The sequence below is a fragment of the Macaca thibetana genome, chromosome 15 (genome assembly GCF_024542745.1).
Source record: "Macaca thibetana thibetana isolate TM-01 chromosome 15, ASM2454274v1, whole genome shotgun sequence".
NCBI lineage: Eukaryota > Metazoa > Chordata > Mammalia > Primates > Cercopithecidae > Macaca > Macaca thibetana.
In genome coordinates, this window is record NC_065592.1 from 105,304,222 (window position 1) to 105,323,855 (window position 19,634).

A 19,634-nucleotide genomic window follows, 5' to 3' on the forward strand; every position below is an offset into this window, starting at 1 on the left:
GGTTGCAGTGAGCCGAGACTGCACCATTGCACTCCAGCCTGGGAGACTGTCTCGAAAAAAAGAAAAAAAGAAAAGAAACAGAAACAGAAAAAAAAAAAAAAAAGGGCTCAGCGACTGTTGGAAATCATTTATTCATTTTTTTCAAAAGTGCATGGCCTCTCATATCATATTTAGCAGATGTAGGACATTTGCCCATCTTACTTGGCAAAAATGCTTCTTAAGGATTTGATAGTGGCCCAAATTCATCAGTGTTTAAGTTTTTCTGAAACCAATTTGAAAACTTAAAAAAAAAGAAGAAACATTATATGAATAACGAGGAAGCTGTTTCGACAGTCACTGTTAAAGAGCTTTTAAAATACGCTCCACATGTTAATGTATGAAAAGGAAGCTGCCAGGCTGTCTTGTAAGGGATTATTTAGAAGTTTGAGTAGTCTTAGTGTTATGTAGCTGTTTTAGGAAAAACATTCTTTTTCCATTAACAAATGTTTACAACCACTGTGATGTGAGAATTACTGAGGTTCGTTGTGGGATTAACACGGAAACTCTATTTGAGCTGCCACATGGATGGAGTAAATGGTTCAGAGTAGATGGGGTAAGTCACAGTATGTAACATGCCATGGACACTGAATGTTAATTCATTTACATTCTCTGTTGTGCAACTGCAAAATTCCTGTTGTTGGCCTACTTTCATCCTTTTATGTTTTGAGGCAGAGTTTCATTCTTGTTTCCCAGGCTGAAGTGCAATGGCATGACCTCAGCTCACTGAAACCTCTGCCTCCCAGGTTCAAGTGATTCTCCTGCTTTAGTATCCCAAGTAGCTGGGATTACAGGCACCTGCCACCATGCCTGGCTAATTTTTGTATTTTTAGTTGAGACGGGGTTTCACCATGTTGGTCAGGCTGGTCTCCCTCTCCTGACCTCAAGTGATCCACACCCCCTTGGCTTCCCAAAGTGCACTGTGCCCGGCCTAGCCTACTTTTAAATATAGCATTTCTAAATAAATAATGAGACAAGTTATTCTAATTATTAGAACAGTCTTTTCCAAGTGTACAGGCCTTCTAAAAATATAATTGGCCAAGGTGGGTGGATCACAAGGTCAGGAGATCGAGACCATCTTGGCCAACATGGTAAAACCCTGTCTCTACTAAAAATACAGAAATTAGCTGGGTGTGGTGGCAGGCTCCTGTAGTCCCAGCTACTCAGGAGGCTGAGGCAGGAGAATCGCTTGAACCCAAGAGGCAGAGGTTGCAGTGAGCCGAGATCACGCCATTGCACTACAGGCTGGGCAACAAGAGCAAAACTCCATCTCAAAAAAATAAAAAAGAAAGAAAGAAATTGGCAGTGAGGTAGAGAAACAGCTGGATTGGTTACAGGTTGGCATTTGCCGTATTTGAACACAGTTTGAACAATTATCAGTGTATGAGTGGTTGAAGTATGGTCAAGACTCAGCTGTTGTTACAGGCACAGACTCCTAAATTAGGTTTTCAATCTTGTCTTCCTATTAAGCTACCTTACAGTTTGTCCACAAGAACCCAAATATAGAAGTAAGAGTCTTTCTCAGGCCATACTTAGTTTGCTTTTACAGAAGTGACAGCAGAGCTTTCAACACCTGTTTTCTTACACTGGGTGTCTGGAATCTGGGAGGACTCCAGGAGTAGGTGAGAAGGCCTTTTCAGTTTGTCTGGTCATGTCAGTAAATACTGTCTTATGTTAGTAAATCACATAATTACTAAATTCCTTAAGATCACATCGTCTGAAGGAAGGGTGTCGTGTCTAAATAGCTGTGCCTCCAAGAACAGCTGATTCACAGGTTGACAAGGTCAGAAAAAGTGACTCTTGTTGAAAGTTATTTTTTCCTACAATGTACATTTTTTACGGTCTTTGGAATTAAAATGTGATGCTGATTGTCTCTGGGGAGTCTTGGAAGAGTACAGTTTGCCACGGTATCACTTAGTGATTGTGGACATTCATTAAAAAGAGGCTGAGCCAGTAGAAGAAAGATTGCAAATGTGCCCTTGTAAATGGGTTCGTAAACATGTCTTTTATTGCATATGATACTGGGAGTGAATGGTGTTTTTTCCACACCCATGGGTATTAGTTATACATATAATCTATATTTCGTGACTATTTATATATTACATGTAACTCTTTTGAAGTATATTGTGACATTACCTAGCATAGAAAGTAGTTAAATAGTATAATTCTAACTCTAAAATTAAATTTTTAAAATGCAACATATGATATCTTATATTTTCTGTGAAACATGCCTTTTATAATTCACTGACCTTTAAGAAAAAGTAGTTAGCAAACAACTGTTGGTATCAGAATAATAAAATTCTTTAAATTCCAAAATTCTAAAAGCAAAATTTATTCAAGTAATAGTATAAAATATAAAATCATGATTAGTGGTAAGATAATGTCTGGGAATATGATATTTATTTCTGGATTTTCAGTCATCCTTCCCATTGTACCTGATTCTTTTTTTTTTCCTTGGTGAACTAATTTCAGAGTTGGAATAAACTGAATACTGCTATTTATATTAGCAGCTGTAAAGTTTTATTGTAGAATGTATCTTGTACATTACATTAGCAAAATGGATGATTAAGAGGACTGACATTTCACTATCCTGTACTCAAACAGTGAAGGTAAAATAGAGGATATTTGGGGAATATGTAATTGTTGTAGTTTGTAGCTGACTGTCCTAAAGTTAGTAAAATGACAGAGCTTGTCATCAGTGTCTTGCAGCTGATCTAACAAGGATGGGCAAAGAGAAAGTACCTGAACTTCACCATCTGTGTTGTTTCCTTGTTTGATTGGTGATCCTTACTCACATCAATCCATTGGTTTTCATCTTTTGGACTAATTAATGTATGGCAATATCTTTGATTAGCCAGTTTAGAACCTTTCTGCAAGTAACACATTTCTAGTCTAGGTGTGGTGGCTCACACCTGTTCCAACATTTTGGGAGGCCAAAGCAGGCAGATTGCTTGAGACAAGTCTGAGCAACATAGCAAGGCCCTGTGTCTACAAAAAACGAAGTGAGTCCAGTGTGGTGATGTGACCCTGTAGTCAGGCTGAGGCGGGAGGATGGCTTGAGCCAGGTAGGTCAAAGCTACAGGGAGCTGTGATCCCACCACTGCACTCCAGCCTGGGCAAAAGAGGGAAACCCTATCTCTATTTTAAAAATATTTTGATGTGATTTAATCTCTTTGTATAGATTTGACTTAAGAAGATTGGACATTCCATGTATACTCCTTTTCTTAAAGACTGATTTGACCAGATAGTTGAATTGGTGTTGTGATAAAAAGAACCCTTTACTAAATTATTGATAATGTTCTGAAGTTTTTCAAAAGTGTAATCTATATACTGTAGATCTTTATTTCTCAGACTATTTAAAGATTAAAGATTTACTTTTTAGTAACAATCTAGCATACTAGTGTGAAAGGAAAACATCTTGGGCCCCCAAAATCACTAAGCTAGAGGAGAAATTCAAGCTGGGAACTGCTCAGGGCAAACCTGCCTCCCATGCTATTCAAAGTCATCCTCTGCTCACTGAGATAGATGCATATTCTGATTGCCTCCTTTAGAAAGGCTTCTCGGAAACTCCCGAGAATACAACCATTTGTCTCTCACCTACCTGTGACCTGGCAGTCCCCTCCCTGTTTCAAGTTGTCCCTGTCTTTCTGGACAGAACCAGTGTATTTCTTACATATATTGATTGACGTCTCATGTCTCCCTAAAATATATAAAACCAAGCTGTGCCCCGACTACCTTGCGTGCATGTTGTCAGGACTTCCTGAGGCTGTGTCACGGGCATGTGTTCTCAACCTTGGCAAAATAAATTTTCTAAATTAACTGAGACCTGTCTCAAATTTTGGGGGCTCACATTTGGTAACCACGGAGGGATTCCGAATGGAGATGACCCCGACCTTTGGCAAATCTCCTACTGATGCTTGGTACCAGCATGAGCTAACTTTATGACTCATACCAATAGGAAAATTTGTTGAGATCTGAGAGCACCACCTCCAGAAAATTTCTGCTCTTCCAAAATTTGGTTGAGATCTAAAGTTTATTTTGCTGTACAACTCCTCTTTTTTTGGAGTTTTACTTGCTTCCAACACAAGGAGGTCAAGGTTTTCCTGCTTCCATAACGACGGAAGGCAGGGAACTCCTGTATGAAGTTTGAGCTTGCTTCCACAGGGAAGACGTGTTTATTTGTATTTTTTCCCTGCTTCTAGGATTGTGGAGCGCAGTCTTCAGCCTGAGACCCATCCCTAGGTAAGTCACTGAACTGGAGTTTTGTCTTGGCTAAAGTTAAGATTAACAACCAGCTGGTCTTAATTTCTCCTTACCATTAGAGTTCAGTGATCATATTGTTGTTGGTTTTTTGTGGTGTTGTTTGTTCTGGTCTGAAGTTGTTGTTTAAGAATCCTAATTCTAGTTTGGAGATGCATTCTAAAGGATCTTCTCTACTGCTCTTTCTCTCAAATTTAATCTTAATTCGGTTTGTGTGTATGCATTTGCATAAGGAACTGAACTGTTGTTTTCATACATTAATGAGAGACTGAATTTTCTCAGCTCCAAAGGGAAAGAGCATTTACTCCTCCCAGCTGAAAGGTGCCCCTGGGTGATGGGGGGCCTCGTGGGAGTGTCTAGGAGGTTAACCCCGCCATGACATGCAGCAGCCTTGCAAGGAAATCTCCAGCAAAAATTAATATAAAAAATGGATCATCCAGGAAACGCATATAAGGGCTGATCACCCACCGTTTTGAGCCCTCTCTGAGGTCACAGACCTCTAGAGAGACAAACTGAAACATGTAAGAAGGAGGAAACGATGCAGTAGTGACATACTGTGGAGTCCGGTGCACAAGCAGCACACATAAATCCACCACACAAAAACCCTAGGCCACAGCTCAGTTCCTCTTTTTAAGAAAAAAAAAAAAAAAAAAAAGCAGGAAACAATCTAACAATGAGGAGAAAACAGGAGAATGACCCCCTTTTGAGCACTCCATAGGTTTTATGGCACCTCTACTTGCCAAAGTTTATGTAAAATCAGAATAATACGGTCTTCATGCACATTTACATCAAGGAAAAAGAGCCCTAAGGTCGACCTGCAAACTATAGAGTTTCTAAGTCCTCTTTTTCTCTATTTTTTTTCTTTTCTGGCTGCTCTAAATCTGCTGTTATTTTTTCTATTATGACAAAAACCACTATTTAGATCCAACAAGTTCTTTTTGCAAGCCAGTAAATTTGTGTTTATCTCACGGCTAGAAGTTCTGAAGTAAAAGCTATAGGATCATTGTGTGTGTGTGTGTATTTAAAAGGCCTTATAATTTCTGTAATTTTATGTTTAATTGGCAATTAAATGTGTTTTAATTTCCCTCTAGCACACCAAACTTTTTCTATCCATACCTTATAATGTAAATTTTGCTATTTGACTTTCACCTGAGTTGCTTCCTTTAACAGGCAATTTCAAGGCTATTTAGTTGACAACTGCCCAGGGTTGTGAAACAGGTTATCAAGAATCTGAAAGTCTAAAATAGGAAAAAAAGAGGTTTTTATGAATCTATAAAATGTACTTCTGTTGGCATGCCTAATATGTCTATGTATTTATGCATTGTGTACACACTATTTCACTACTACAAAATATATAAAAGAGTGCTCATTAATTGGCTTAAAAATGAAATAAAAGTGCTGAAATCAGATAGTAAAAAAGGAAAAGACTAGTCAAGTGCTTTTTCAAGTTTATGTAACTTAATTAAAATATTTAATAAGTAAGCTAACTTTAAAATTATTGGCAAAGTAATCTTAGAAATGTCTTAAGAATTGCCAGCATACATTTTTGTTTGCATTTATTAATCAAGCAATTTCATACTATCCCTGCCAAATACTATAAGGTGTCAAAATTTGTCACAAGGGTTACAAAGCTATAAACCCAGCCCAAGACAGAGTGATCTTTGCTTGTGTAATCTTTAATAAATAAGACATTGATATTGGTTTAATGAAAATAGCTACATCTTGAATTATTTAGTAAAATTACCATAACTTATAATCTTGTAGCTTTAGGCAGTCTAGTCCACAGGCAGTAAGGAGCTGTGTTTTGGGAAAGGAAAAGGACTGTTAATATATTTGCTTCAAAGCTAAACTATAAACTAAATTCCTCCCAAAGTCCAGGAATGAACAAGGACAGCTTGGAGGTTAGAAGCAAGATGGAGTCAGTCAGGTTATATATTTTTTTCACCATCTCAGTTATAATTTTGAAATGGCAGTTTCATGGCTTTAAATCATGACTATTGAAGTTTTCATAAGTAATCTAGCTAAACTAAGTAAATTATTGTTGTTTGTCTCTAACAGGGTAAATGTAATGTTATAAATACTTGTAGACAAACTTGTTATACTTTAGAACCTAAAATTTCATTATTTGGGTATTTTCCAACAAATATATATTGTAGGAAAACATTCTTGCTAAAAAAACAGTATGTGTTTTTTTAAAAAAGTGAACAAGTTTTATATAATACAAAGCTTGTTTATAGGTTATGTATAGGCTGGGTGCAGTGGCTCACGCCTGTAATCCTAGCACTTTGGGAGGCTGAAGCAGGCAGATCACCTGAAGTTGGGAGTTCGAGACCAGCCTGACCAACATGGAGAAACCTCGTCTCTACTAAAAATACAAAAAATTAGCTGGGTGTGGTAGTGCATGCCTGTCATCCCAGCTACTTGGGAGGCTGAGGCAGGAGAATCACCTGAACCCGAGAGGTGGAGGTTGCAGTGAGCTGAGATTGCACCATTGCACTCCAGCCTGGGTAACAGGAGTGAAACTCCATCTAAAAAAAAAAAAAAAAGGTTATGTATAAACCACGGTAAAAGGAACCAGGAAATAAGAGAGATGTAAAGAAAGTTATAAAACTAAAGAGGTTCACTGGGCACAATGGCTGATGCCTGTAATCCCAGAATTTTGAGAGGCCAAGGCAAATGGATCACTTGAGGTCAGGGGTTCGAGACCAGCCCAGCCAACATAGCAAAACCCCATCTCTACTAAAAATACAAAAAAATTAGCCAGGTGTGATCGTGCATGGCTGTAATCCCAGCTGCTCGGGAGGCTGAGGTGGAAGAATTGCTTGAACCCCAGAGGCAGAGGTTGCAGTGAGCCGAGACTGTGCCACTGCACTCCAGCCTGGACAACAGAGTGAGAATCCTTCTTAAATAAATAAATAAATAAGTGAAGAGATATTTTTGTGGGAAGAAACCTTAAAAAGAAATAATTTTATATGAGAAAGAATCTTGTATGGTAAATTTAGTCCTAAAATAAAATGACTGGTTGTTTAAGAAAGAGGGATGTTCAAGACAAACCAGAAAGTCCAAGAATGTCATGAACGGTCAGTGTAAGTCACAATAAAAGAATTTGTTTAAAAAAACACACAAGAACATTTATAAAGTCAGGCTGTCATATTGTCATTAAGTTTTGGTTTGCTTAGGAATAAAAACTAATGTTTAAATCTTTTTTTTTTTTTTTGAGACGGAGTCTCACTCTGTCACCCAGGCTGGAGTGCAGTGGTGCAATCTTGGCTCACTGCAACCTCCGTCTCCCATGTTCAGGCGATTCTCCTGCCTCAGCCTCCACAGTGTTGGGACTACAGGCGCATGCCACCATGTCCGGCTAATTTTTTGTATCTTTTTAGTAGAGATGTTTTAAACATTTCAAATTACAAATTATGTCTTTTTCTGACCTAATTAATCATTTAAGATATTAGGTTCCCTAAAGTCCAAAAATGACATAATTTGGCTTATTTTGGTGCAAAAATTATCCAGGAAGCACTGTCAAACATGAAATGGTGTTTGGTTTTCTTTGGGATGTATTTGTATAAATATGTTATTGGTATGTGTTCCAAAATTATGGGAAACTCCTATAATTCTGATATATCTTAGAGGACATTGTCAGTAATAATTATAATTATTATATTATATTATTGTGTGCCACAGAGATAACAAATTTCCTTGTCAATTGTGTCTTTGATTATGGCTGCCCTACAACTTTTTGTCATGCATGGACAATTGTTGTCTTGTTTAGGTCCTCTTTAGAAACTGGTTCTATAGGCTGGGTGTGGTGGCTTACGCCTGTAATCCCAGCACTTTGGGAGGCTGAGGCAGGTGGATCACGAGGTCAGGAGATTGAGACCATCCTGGCTAATATGGTGAAACCCTGTCTCTACTAAAAATACAAAAAAATTAGCCGGGTGTGGTGGCAGGCGCCTGTAGTCCCAGCTACTTGGGAGGCTGAGGCAGGAGAATGGCATGAACCCAGGAGGCAGAGCTTACAGTGAGCTGAGATCTCCCCACTGCACTCCAGCCTGGGTCACAGAGCAAGACGAAGGAAGGAAGGAAGGAAGGGAAGGAGGGAGGGAGGGAGGAAGGAAGGAAGGAAGGGGTTCTATAATCAGTTATAGAACTCTAACAGGTGTTCTTTGTTTTGTTCTTTGAGACAGAGTCTCGTTCTGTTGCCCAGGCTAGAGTGCAGTGGTGCAATCTCGGGTCACTGCAACCTCTGCCTCCTGTGTTCAAGTGATTCTCCTGCCTCAGCCTCCCAAGTAGCTGGGATTACAAGTGCCCACCATCAGACCTGGCTAATTTTTGTATTTTTAGTAGAAACAGGGTTTCACCATGTTGGTCAGGCTGGTCTCCAACTCCTGACCCCAAGGAATCCACTTGCCTCAGCCTCCCATAGTGCTGGGATTACAGGCATGAGGCACTGCTCCTGGGCTCTAACAGGTGTTCTTAAATGTAGGTTTCTGACAACTTTGGAGGTTGTGACATTAGAATAGAGGGAAAAAACTTTCAGGACTTACATGAAGAGCTGAAGTGTTCAGGAATATTAAGCAGAACAGGAGTTAACTGCATAAACTGAACTGATAGAAGACTAACATTTTCAACTTTTGCTTTAAGTGTTGCTAATCCTTTGTTTTGTTTTTTTTAGTATTGAAACTTTTCTTTGAACAATCATATATACAAAATTAGGAGCGTATTTGTTTCTCTCTACCTGATTTCCCCAAAATCTGGAAACTATTTGCGAGTATTCTTAACTTATGGCAATACAATTATTTGCATAAATGCAATAAGAATCTGTTTTCATTTGTAACAGGACACAATTGGAGGAACTGGTTATTTTACCAAGGCTTTGACTGGAATGGTGTGCTCTCCTTTAAGGAATCAAACTTCACTTATGGAGCCAATAAAAGCCCTTGGTATTCTATGTTTTTGGTGCTATTTTGAAGAGCTTTAAAGACATTTTTATCTTCAAATGCTACATAATTTGTGTATGTGTGTGCACATGTGCAGAGTCTTCATTGCTTGGAATTGGATAGATTATATCCCTTGGTACCTCACTGTTGATTTGTACATAGCAGACAACTTGCATATATAACTGTGTATATTTTCAGCAACATAATAAGCACCCTGTAAATCTCCTCCCAAAACAAAAGCTTCACTGACAATAACCCATAGCTACTTTCTGGTCCTTTCCCTTCTTCTTCTTCTTTTTTTTTTTTTTTGAGATAAAGTCTCACACTGTCACCCAGGCTGGAGTGGAGTGGTGCAATCTTGGCTCACTGCAACCTCTGCCTCCTGAGTTCCAGTGATTCTCCTGCCTCAGCCTCCCGAGTAGCTGGGATTACAGGCACATGCCACCATACCTGCTAGTCTTTGTATTTTTAGTAGAGATGGGGTTTCACCATGTTGACCAGGCTGGTCTCAAACTCCTGACCTCATGTGAGCCATGCCAGCCTCCCAAAGTGCTGGGATTACAGGTGGGAGCCACTGTGCCTGGCCTTTATTTTATAGGTGGGAGCCACTGTGCCTGGCCTTTATTTCCAAATTTTTTATTGTGCTATTAAACATAAATTCATTCATATGATGTTGTACATTTTATAAATGGTAACTAGATGTGCATCTGATTTATAGAGAACATTTTTCCCTTTCAATTTTGAAGATTTTTTGTGATATACCACATATACTTTGAATTTTTATGTAGTCAACTCTGATAAATTTCTATTTATGCTTTTGTTTGCTGTTTTTATTGCTACCAATGCCCAATTCTGATAGACACGAAACTACATTTTTTCCAGGTTTTACGTCATTTCATTTTTTCATTGAATTAGCTCTAAATAGCTTAGCCACACACCTAGGGTGTGTTTAGTATTCTCTAGGCACTCAATCTCTGAATCCTCACAATGATACTAGGAATTGCTAACTCCTATTTGAGACTTGAAGGGGTGAGTAGTCCAAGGTGGTGCAGCAAGTAAGCCATGAGGTAGAGATCTGAACCCAGATCTCATGTCTTTAGTCACCACTCTAAATGTATGGTAGAGGCGTGGCTCTCACATTTTTTCTTTTCCTTTTTTTCCTAAAGAGTTACACAATATTTCAGGAATTTTTACTGAATTTATTATTTGAAAAATTTTTAATTTTATTCTAAGTTTTATAATTACTAGAGTCTGGTTTAAACCAGTGTCTTTCTGTTCCATTAATTTGTCTTTTGAATTTTCTGCCAAAATTATGTGCTATATTACTTTAATTATGATAGTTTCATTAAATACTTTAATGACTGGTAGTATAATTTCTATTGATTACTCTTCCTTTTCCTCTAAATGTCTATCTAGTCTCATTTCACCTATTTATTCTTCCAAATGAAACTTTCTTGAGTCACTTTGTCAAGGTACAGGAAAAATTCCTTTGGGATTTTGATTCCCAAAGTTGATGTGTTAAAAAACTAAGTTCTTCTGATTCAGAAGCATGGAATGCCTCTCTTTTTATTCAGGTCTTCCTTGTGAATCTCTAAGTGAAGTTGTATTGTTTTCCTCCAACGGGTGCTGCATGTTAGCAGTGCACAGAGGAGACTGGTTTTCGCATTGGCATTGTATAACCACAGTGCATTCTCATTCTCTGTTTAGTCTCTATGATGGTTCAGTCTCTATATTGCAACAAGTGTTTATTGAGCACCTACTATGTGCAGGCACATACCACTGGGAATACAGTGGTGACCAAGACAAAGTTCCTGCTCTCATGGAGTTGACATTCTAGATGGAGACATAGTCTGTATAGACAGAAACCACACTATGTCCTCATCAGGTGGCACTATGACTGCATATGGTTTGTTCCCACCAAAGTTCATGTTGCAATTTGACCCCCAACATGGTGATGTGGGAGGTGGGAGCTAGTGGGAGGTGTTTTGGTCATGGGGATGGATCCTTCATGATGTCTTGGTACCGTACTCCTGGCAATGAGTCCTTGCTCTGGAGAGACGGGATTAGTTCTCACAAGCCTGTATTTCTTCCCATAAGAGTGAGTTGTCATAACGACATGATGCCCCTCGGGTTTTGTCTCTTTGCACTTATTTGCTTCCACTTTGACCTTCTTTGCCATGTTAGGACAACACACAAAAGCTCTCACCAGAAGCCAAAACTGTGCCCTTGAACTTCCCAGCCTGCAGAATTGTGAGCTAAATATAAACCTGTCTTCCTTATCAATTATCCAGTCTGAGGTGTTGTCATAGCAATACAATTTGGACTTAGACAGATAATGATAAATACTATGAAGAAAAACAAAAATAAAGTAGGTGTAGCAGGCTAATTAATGACCTCACCAAAGAACTTCACATCCTAATCCCTGAGTTGGGGAGGCTACCTGGGGAAGTGAAGCTGGAGCAGAGATCTGGCACCGAGTAGGCACTTGTGAGGCCCTAGGAGGACGGAGCCAGGCCCCTTGGGGCTCAAGGGACCCCGCCTAGTGGTGGGGCTCAGAATGAGGGGAGCAGCAGATAGGAAAGACCTGGAGAGGGCAGAGCCGGGCGAGGACGCTGGACCGGAGCATCCATTGTTTGACTCTGAAGAGATCATGCAGGTGCAGTGGGGAGACTGGATGGAAGAGGGGTTGGGGACATTTCAGCTAAAACATCTACTCGGCTGTTCGCAGCCCACATTTGGGAAATGAGAAGACAAGGATGAGTCTGAGTCCTAGACTGTGAATGAACTGGGTGACTGGTCATGCCAGCCTGGGAAACTGGGACATCTGGGAAGACCCCACGAAGCTTGGGAGCGATATCATCTTACAACGTGGAGCGTCTTCAAGATGACTGAGGATCTGCATGGAGAGAGGGGAGAGGCAGTTGGATTTATGGGTGTGGAAGTTCACAGAACCTTGAGCTGGAGATCAAATTTGGAGGACTTGGGCTCAAAAGGATCAACTCTTAGGAACTGCTGTTGCTCCAAAGCCCTCCTGCCCCAGCCCACACAGCCTCAGTGGGAGGCAGAACCAGCTGGCTGTGGCTGTGATCCCTGAAGCCCAGGACCCTGGTCCCTGCTGTCCACTCAGTGAGAAATGAACGATTCTTCACAGAGTTGCATGGGCAGCATTGCCTCCCGCTCCAGCCTGGCCTCGGGCAGCCTTCGACCCCAGTGTCCTCTCAGGGTGAGGGACTCTTCTCCGCACCTCTGCAGGACGGCATGAGCCACCACCAGCACAGTGATGCCTGTGGCATGCGGGCCTTCTGCCCCCTCTCAAGGGCAAGTCTAATAAAGCCAAGTTTAGGGACCACAACCACGATGTGTGCAGAGTGGTCACCACTGCTGAACTCCCTTAACCACCTGGAAGGCAGGCGTCCCGGCCCAGGCTTAACTGCATTCTCCAATGAATGAAGACACGATTCTGGGTTTTGTTGTTGTTGTTGTTGTTGTTGTTTTTGAGACAGAGTCTTGCTCTGTTGCCCAGGCTGGAGTGCAATGGTGCAATCTCTGCTCACTGCAACATCTGCCTCCCGCGTTCAAACTATTCTCCTGCCTCAGCCTCCCGAGTAGCTGGGATTATAGGCGCCCACCATCATGCCTGGCTAATTTTTGGTATTTTTATTAGAAATGGGGTTTCACCATCTTGGCCAGGCTGGTCTTGAACTCCTGACCTTGGGTGATCCACTCACCTTGGTCTCCCAAAGCACTGGCATTACAGGCGTGAGCCACCATGCCCAGCCATATTGTTTTTTTAGAGACAGGGCCTCACTCTGTCACCCAAGCTGAAGTCCCATGGTGCAATCATAGCCCACACGATACCTGGCTAATTTTTAAATGTTTTGTAGAGACAGGGCCTTACTATGTTGCCCAGGCTGGTCTTGAACGCCTGGCTTCAAGCAATCCTCCCACGCTGGCCTCTCAAGTGTTGGAATTACAGGTGTGAGCCACCGCACCCCGCCTATTTACTTATATGCACTTAAAAAACTTACAGCATTTTTTACTGCTCCCATTCTCACCATGTGATGTACCTGCTTCCCCTTAGTCTTCTATCATGATTGGAGGCTTCCTGAGGCCTCCCAAGAAGCAGGCACCACTCTGCTTCCTATACAGCCTGCAGAACTGTGAGTCAATTAAATATCTTTTCTTGTGAATGACCCAGCCTCAAGTATTTCTTCATAGCAATGCAAGAAGGGCCTAATACAGGGCTATTTCTCTCTGTTTTTTTGAGTCAAGTTAGACTTTTAGTTCATTTAACCTAGAACTTTTATGCTAATGCAGATGAAGTAAGAATTTTGTAGGTTTCTTATCTGTTTCACTTCTAGGACCACCATGATCAACTAACAAAGGCCATAGATTTGTGGAATCACAGTTTTGAACTGCTGCTTTGCCTCTGCTGTTCCTTATGGTAACTATGCCCATCTTGCCTTTGGTGATTGAGTGCATCCACTTGGCCTCTGTCACCCTGGAATCCAATGACTCCTATTGCACATAGTTTTCTCAATTCAGTTACCACATCTCCTATGTAAGTTCTGGCCTATACAGAAGAGCTATCACAGAGCTTTTCAAGAATGCTGGGGATCTCTTCACATGTTTTTTCTTCTTTTTTTATTTTAGAGACAGAGTCTTGCTCTGTTGCCCAGGCTGGAGTGCAGTGGTGCAATCATGGTTCACTGTAATTTGGAACTCCTGGGCTCAAGCCATCTTCCCAACTCAGCCTCCCAAGTAGCTGGGACTACAGGCACATGCCATCACACCTGGCTACTTTTGTTTTAGAGATGAGGTCTCACTATGCTGCCCAGGCTGGTCACACAGTCCTGACCTCAAGCAGTCTTCCCACCTTGGCCTCCAAAAGCACTGGGATTACAAGCATGAACCTCCCCACCTGGCCACCAATTTATTTCTCACAGTCATGAAAGGTGTATCTTTTGGACTCTTTCAGGGTGGGAGAGTAGGTCTTAGTTGACATATCTATTCTAACATTCCAGTCTCCCTAAGCCTTTTTATACTTGTTTTTTATTTTTAACTTTTGTGGGTACATGGTAGGTGTATATGTTTATGAGGTACATGAGATGTTTTGATTCAGGCATGCAATGTGTAACAGTCACATAAGGGTAAATGAGTTGTCCACAACCTCAAGTATTTATTCTTTGTATTACAAACACTCCAATTATACTCTTTTAGTTATTTTATTTTATTATTATTTTGAGACAGAGTTTTACTTTTGTTCTTCAGGCTATATAGTGCAATGGCATGATCTCGGCTCACTGCAACCTCTGCCTCCCGGGTTCAAGTGATTCTCCTGCCTCAGCCTCCTGAGTAGTTGGGATTACAGGTGCCCACCACCACACCTGGCTAATATTTTTGTACTTTTACTACAGACGGGGTTTCACCATGTTGGCCAGGCTGGTCTCGCACTCCTGACCTCAGGAGATCAATCTGTCTCACCCTCTCAAAGTGCTGGGATTACAGGTGTGAGCCACTGTGCCTGGCCTCTTTTAGTTATTTTAAAATATACAAGTTATCATTGATTGTAGTCATCCTGTTGTGCTATCAAATACTAGATCTTATTCATTCTACCTAACTGTAGTTTTGTACCCAGTAACCATCCCTACTTCCCCTTCCCAACACTACCCTCCCAACCTCTGTAGTCATCATTCTACACTCTACCTTCGTGAATTCAATTGTTTTAAGTTTTAGCGCTCTTAAGTAAGTGAGAACATTGGAAGTTTGTTTTCTGTGCCTGGTTTATTTCACTTTGACCCCCCAGAGTTCCAGCCACGTTATTGCAAATGACAGGATCTCGTTTTTTTGTGGCTGAACTGTACTCCATTGTATATATGTACCACATTTTCTTTATCCATTCATCTGTTGATGGACACAGGTTGCTTCCAAATCTTGCCTATTGTGAACAGTGCTGCAATAAACATGGAGTGCAGATGTCTCTTTAATATACTGACTTCCTTCATTTTGGGTATATCTCTAGCAGCAGGACTGCTGAATCATATGATACCTCTATTTTTAGTTTTTTGAGGAACCTCCAATTATATTAATTTACATGCTCATCAACAGCATACAAACATTTTCTTTTCTCCATATCATCACCAGAATTTGCTGTTGCCTTTTGGATAAGTCATTTTAACTTGGGTGGGATGATATCTCATTGTGGTTTTGATGTGCACTTCTCTGATTATCAGAGCTGGTGAGTACCTTTTCATATACCTGATCGCTGTTGGTATGTCTTGTTTTGAGAAATGTCTATTCAGACGTATTGTTCATTTTTTATTCTGATTATTATTAGATTTTTCCCATAGAGTTGCTTGAGCTCCCTATGTATTCTGGTGATTAACTGCTTGTCTGATGAGTAGTTTGCAAATATTTTATCCTATTCTGTGGGTTGAAATATTCTCTTCACTTTCTTGATTGTTTCTTTTTTTGTGCAGAAGCTTTTTAGCTTGATGTGATCCCATTCATCCATGTTTGCTTTGGTTGCCTGTGCTTGCGGTACCTAAGCCTTTGAATCCCTTCCTCTACATTTGATCAAGGCAGATCAGTCATTTCTAACTTGCTCACTGTGCCCTGACTTTCAGCCCTTGTCCTGTAGGTTTCCTGCTTTTGTTCTTTTGTCAACATTTTAGGGGTTTGGGGAGGAACAGAGATGAACATGTATGCTCCATCCACCATGTTTAAAAGAGACATCTGTCTGTGCCTGTTATAGTCCCCAAAGATGAGATATGAAGTCACTTCTGAGAAGGCTGATCCGCAGGGGTACACGGACCAGACTTGGGGGATTCTTCTCTTTCTCCCACTCCTTATCTCACACCCATCACTACCAATCCTATCAGTTCTGCTTTCAGAACATGACCAGACTCTGGGCACTTTTCCTCTCCATTGCTCCCACCCTAGCCCAGGCTGCCTGGATTCGTCTCTCACCAGGATTTCTGCAGTCGCCTCCGACACCACCTTCTTGCTTTGTCTTCATTGGTCTATTCTTAGCACATCAACCAGAGAGATTTCTCTTAAAAGTCAGTTCCTGTGACTGCTCAACTGTAACCCTCCAGTGGCTTCAAATTTCACTCAGAAAAGTATTTCAGGTCCTTACCATGAGCTATAGGGTCAACACAATCCACATCCACTACCTTCTAACACTGGCTCCCTGCTTTTCTCAGCCTCAGCCATCCCAGCCTCCTTTCTGTTTCTCACATGCACTAAGCACATGCCAACCCCGGCATCTTTGCACTTGCTACTCCTTACCCAGACACTCCCATGGTCATTTCATCACTTGCTTCAGTATTCAGCTGAAATGTCATCTTCTCAGAGAGGCCTCCCCTGCTTGTGTATCCACTTGTGGCCTTAGCACACTCATCATTGTTCTTGATCTCTAAGCACCCCCTTTTGACCTCAGCCCCACTACAACAAACAATTAATGCTGTTTGTTGGTTTTCTCACTTCTACTTTGGACCCAGGAAGACTCCCAGGACAGCACCTCTCAAACCGAAAAGTGTATATAAACCAGAAAGACTTAGAACAGCACTTCTCACAGCATAATGTGCAAATTGCTTGGGGCTCTCATTAATTTCAGATTCTGATTCCACAGGTTGGGGACATGGCCTGCAATTCTGCCTCTTTGACATGTGCCCAGGAGGTGCAGATGCTGCTGACCCCGGGTGTTACGGGCTGATTTGTGTTCCCTAATGTTTATGTTGGAACCCCGTCACCCAGTACCTCAAAAGGTGGCTGTATTTGGAGATAGGGACTTTGAAGAAGAAGTAATTACGTTAAAATGGGATCATTAGGATAGGCCCCGATGCAATATGACAGGTGTCCCTATACAAACAGGAAATTTAGACACAGAGTCACACAGAGGAAAGACCATGTGAAGACACCTCAGAAGAAGCCAAACCTTCCAACACCTTAGTCTCAGACTTCCAGCCTCCAAAATTGTGAGAAAATTAATTTCTGTAGTTTAAGTCACTCAGACTGCAGTACTTTGTTATGTCAAACCTAGCAAACCAATGCTAATTTTGGTACTGAGAAGTGCGGTGCTGCTGTAACAAATACCTGAAAATGTGGAAGTCACTTTTGAACTGGGCAATAGGTAGAGGAAAGAAGAGTTTTGAGGCACCTAATAGAAAAGCCTAGATTGCCTTGATAAGATTCTTGGTAGAAATATGGACATTAAGGGGCATTCTAGTGAGAGATCATAAAGAAAAAAGGAAAGTTGGGCTGGGCACAGTGGCTCACGCCTATAATCTCAGCACTTTGGGAGGCCGAAGTAGGCAGATCATGAGGTCAGGAGTTTGAGACCAGCCTGAACAACATGGTGAAACCCCATCTCTACTAAAAATACAAAAATTAGCCAAGTGTTGGTGGCATGCACCTGTAGTCCCAGCTACTCAGGAGGTTGAGGCAGGAGAATTGTTTGAGCCTGGGAGGTGGAGGTTGCAGTGAGCTGAGATTGCACCACTGCACTCCAGCCTGGGTTGCAGAGTGAGACTCCATCTCAGAAAAAAAAAAAAAAAAAACAGAGAAAAGGAGAGTTGTTGAAACAGTTTCTACCACCTTAGAGAATACATATATTGCCATAAACAAAATGTTGCTAGAAATATGAATGTTAATGATGCTTCTTATGAGGTCTCGGATGGAAATGAGGAACATGTTGTTGGAAACTTGAGGAAAGGTGATCCTTATTAAAAAGTGGCAGAAAACTGGACTGAATTGTGCTCCAGTGTTTTGTAAAAAGTAGAGCATCTAAGTGATGCCCTTGGATATTTAGCTAAAGAAATTTCAAAGCAGAGTGTCAAAGGTACTGCCTGGTTTCTCCTTGCTACTTATAGTAAATTGTGAGAGTGTGAAGGTAAATTGGAGAAGGAACTTTTAAGCACAAAGGAACCAGAATCTGAAGATTTGGAAAATATTCTATCCATATTGCAAAAACTGAGAAAGTGTATTCTGGAGAGAACACCAAGAATGTAGCTGGAAAAGATTTGCTACAAACAGATTACAGTGTGGCTTATGGACCCAATTAACCATCTTAGCAGAAGTGTTGCCAGCCTGTACTGAAAGGAACAGACAGCACAAAATGGAGGAAGACTGTCAGATTTCTGAGATTCTACAGGATAAGCCAAAGAGCTGTCCAACTGTGAACATCCTTCAAGAAAGAGAGGAATGACTGAAGATAATTCAGAAACCAGCAAGGCTCTGCCGCAAAAGGCCAGAGGGCAAAGGTCTGGGGTCATTTTGTTCCCCAATATTTCAATCCTTCAAACCCTGAATCCCTTCTCTTACTGCTCAGGACTTGTACCTCCCCTATCTATTTAGTTTTAGAAGATACCGCAGGCTTCAATCCATTGCTCATTCCTTCTTTTCCCAGTCCACTCTATGTCTTTCTTGAGGTTCCTCTGGACTGAATGTTTTTTCAGGGGTGTTGAGTGTTAAACAGGTAACAGGTAAATGTTTGTGTTGCCTACTTCTAAGCTTTAAAATATACTTATCCGGCTGAGCATGGTGGCCCTTGCCTGTAATCCCAGGACTTTGGGAGGCCAAGGCAGGCAGATCACCTGAGGTCAGGAGTTCGAGACCACCCTAGCCAATATGCTGAAACCCCATCTCTACTAAAAAATACAAAAATTACCCAGGCGTGGTGATGGGCACCTGTAATCCCAGCTACTTAGGAGGCTGAAACAGGAGAATCACTTGAACTCAGGAGGCAGAGGTTGCAGTGAGCCAAGATCACGTCATTGCACTCCAGCCTGGATGACGGAGTGAGACCCCATCTCAAAAATAAATAAAATATATTTATCCCATACATATTTATCACAATAACAAGCACCCTCTGAACACAGGCAAACACTGATAACACATACTCACACTCGCATATACATAATTTTCAAATGACCATAAACATTCTTACCACAAACAAAATTTGTTAATGGAGTCATCGATACTCTGACCATACACACACCCAAACCACCAACACAGACCGCACTTTATCTCAGAGCCCGTATTGACCATACACCCTCTAAGCGCACATACACATTAACCAAACATACCAACACACAGATTACACAATGGCTATGCACCCTGTGGCCACACAAAATTGCTGAACACAAACACACACATTCACACAGGAACTATGGCTGTGCATGTGTGCTTTAATTATGGTCATTCCATACCCCAGTATCAACATGGATGTCAAGAGTTGGAAGGGGCAGACATGGCACAGGGACAGAATGTGGGGGCCGGTTAGGCTACTCTTCCATCAAGTAAATCTGATACCCACAAAGCTCATTGCTACATTTACTTGAGATAGAAGAAACAGGAAAGGCCAAGAGGGTATAAAATAGTATTTTTAAGTGTCAT

The 19,634-nt window shown here is 41.2% G+C and overlaps 1 protein-coding gene across 4 annotated transcripts in view; it reads right to left on the reverse strand.

The window, feature by feature from the left end:
• NINJ1 (ninjurin 1) overlaps positions 1-19,634 on the reverse strand; it is an 868,176-nt gene that overhangs the window by 228,984 nt on the left and 619,558 nt on the right. The window contains exon 1 of one of the 4 annotated variants that reach the window (XM_050761589.1): positions 16,982-16,985. The exons of the other annotated variants lie outside the window; for them this stretch is intronic. The gene's annotated coding sequence lies outside the window, so the exon portion shown is untranslated. Of the gene's footprint in view, positions 1-16,981; positions 16,986-19,634 lie in introns of those variants that run through there. 4 annotated transcript variants of the gene reach the window in all.